At 44.2% G+C, this 2744-nt stretch overlaps 1 long non-coding RNA gene across 1 annotated transcript; it reads right to left on the bottom strand.

Annotated features, from left to right (window-relative positions):
- Positions 1-1140: 1140 nt before the first annotated feature.
- LOC137234532 (uncharacterized) lies at positions 1141-1466 on the bottom strand. Its single transcript, XR_010947812.1, has 2 exons — positions 1330-1466; positions 1141-1272 (listed from the first exon to the last, which is right to left on the bottom strand). It is a non-coding gene; the product is annotated as an uncharacterized lncRNA (long non-coding RNA).
- Positions 1467-2744: the final 1278 nt, after the last annotated feature.

Raw genomic sequence — 2744 nt, 5'->3', positions numbered from 1 at the left:
CACCGGGGTGGATTTCGCAGGACCATTTGACATAAAGTCTTACAGCGGACGAGGATGCCGCATGTCTAAGGGTTACGTCTGCCTATTCGTCTGCTTTGCGACTAAGGCGATCCACTTAGAGGGGACTAGCGACCTCAGCACCGCCGCATTTCTAGCAGCATTTAGTCGGTTTGTCTCCAGACGAGGATGCCCGAAAAACCTCTATTCCGACAACGGAACGAACTTTGTCGGGGCGTCGAGGGCTCTCCGCTCAGAGGTCAAGGCATTCCTCGTTGATGCGCGCAACCAAACCCTCTCTAAATATGCCCACCAAACCCTTACATGGCATTTCATACCAGCAGCTGCTCCTCATATGGGCGGACTGTGGGAAGCGGGAGTCAAGAGTTTCAAAACTCATTTCAAAAAGATCGCATTGGATCATAAATTTACTCTAAAGGAGTTTAGCACCCTCCTGTGTAGGATTGAATCCTGTCTCAACTCCCGACCCCTAAGCCCATCTGCCAATGACCCGTCCAACCTGGAGCCACTCACCCCCGGGCACTTCCTAGTCGGGGGCCACCTACTAGCGCCACCCAAGAGTGACGTCAGCGAGAATCGCGCTTCACTCGTCAATCGATGGGAAAAACTTAAGGCGCTGCATCAAACCTTCTGCAAGCGGTGGAAAACGGAGTACCTCACCGAACTGCAGAAGCGCGTTAAGTGGAAGCATCCACAATCAAACCTTAAACAGGGAGACCTAGTCGTCATTAAGGAGGATAATCTGCCCCCTAATGAATGGAGACTAGGTCGGATAGCCAACCTTCATTATGGCCCCGATAACCGAGTTCGAGTCGTCGAACTGGATACGGCAAGGGGACAAACCACCAGACCAATCACGAAATTGGTCCTTCTACCACCCCCCAGTGAGGGTGTGGAAGATCTGTAACTCCCAACCGTTCTAACAAATCCCATAACCCAGCTCTCGTTCACCCCGAACGAAGCCAACAAACCACTTAACCCCGCTCTCGTTCACCCCGAACGAGGCCAACAGAACCCTACTGCAGATCCACTATCTGCCACAGCATACCAGTGAATCAATAATCACCATTTTGTCTTAAAACATCTAACATTTTATTACCGCAAGGTAATATAATTAACATCTTACCTTTTAAATCTGTTTGCGTCCGTTTTGTTGGGCGCAGGTTCTGCCATCCTCCGTTAGGTGGTGCGCAGGTTCTGGTTTTTTGGCCGTAGTAGCATTGGAAGCAGTTCCTCGGGTCAACTTGGTTTCGCCTTTAAATTAACGGATTTGAAATTACGGTGGCTTAGCTATCGTTACTGCCTACTTACCATCATAAATTAATTCCAATCAACGGGTTGCTGTCCAACACAGGCTGTATAGTTTGACCACCAAAGATTTGACCCCATCCAAGTAAACGGCCTCCTGCCTCACGCCAAGGCTTCTCCACACGACGACTTAAAGCAATTTTCTCGCCCTCCTCAGTGCATACTGGCGTAGTAGCACAATTTTTAGCCAAATCACCCTTTGTAACCTGGTTTTTAAAAAACCAGTGCATACTGGTGTCGTAGCACAATTTTTAGCTAAATCACCCTTTGTAACCTGGTTTTTAAAAACAAAAAAAAAAAAAAAAACAAACCCAATCAGCATAATGTTTTAGTTTAAAAATTAGCATTTTGTTCTTGGAATTTCTAAATAAGTGTTTACATTTATGGGTTGGCTTTTTCATTAAGTGTTTGTTCTTTAGCTCGAGAATGCATGCAAGCGCTTAAAATAGGCATTTCAAGGGCTCTTGGTTTTTAGAAATAATAATGATAATAAGTGCAACGAAGAATTCATTTCTCATATAAATGAAAAACCAAAAAAAAAAAAGGCAGCTAATTATGATTCTCGCAGTTTAACCAACACTGTTGTGGGAATTTAGTATAATTTAAACAATAGGTGTTCGGTTATGAATAACACTTACCAATGTAGAGAAACATCGTTATTTGATTTTCTAACCCCTTTCAAGTAGCTTCGGTGCTGCCACGATGCACAGTCGGTTGATTCTCATATTACAAATAGTATTGGATATGGCTAAGCTCATGATGTACAACATACAAGTAATGACTATTAACTTCTGTACACATTTTGATGCGTACTTCGCTATTTTTATAGCGGATGCATACCGAGCCATTGAAAAAAAATTGGTCGCCTAATACAAACATTTTTTTCGGACGGTATAATTCTGTTTCTGCATTTCGCCAGCCACTTCCACAAAGGGCTTTTCGGCATATGGTGTGAATAGAGACAGAGCATGTTCCCATGATTGACCCTGCATATTCCCCAACAGCTAAATGGGTATGTCGCCGTTTTCTGCCACGATGTCATCGCCGTAGTGAGCTCGTAAACGATAACGGACATAAACCTGCAATTCACGATAGAAGGGTAAAATGGCGTTATAAACTTTGTCCAAATTTGCTTCAAAATCGAAATCTTCATAGAAGTGTAACCAATAATCAGCGTAGGAGCAGTAGCCTTTCAAACGCGCTGCCTCGCGAGTCAGCTCAATATAAGTTTTGAAATTTTCGCGTATTGGAGTACCAGCTTTATCATGCCACTCACGCCAATAATGTCTTAATTCCCTTGGATCGCGGCTGTTTGAAAGGCGCTCCTGTGCATGTGGTTCCAACTACAACGCACAAGTTATATCCTTTTTGTATGGGCAAATAATGGCAGTGGCATCATTTAATGGCTTGGAACTAAT

The sequence above is a fragment of the Eurosta solidaginis genome, chromosome X, assembly GCF_040869045.1.
Source record: "Eurosta solidaginis isolate ZX-2024a chromosome X, ASM4086904v1, whole genome shotgun sequence".
Lineage (NCBI taxonomy): Eukaryota > Metazoa > Arthropoda > Insecta > Diptera > Tephritidae > Eurosta > Eurosta solidaginis.
This window is presented reverse-complemented; position numbering and strand designations above follow the sequence as displayed.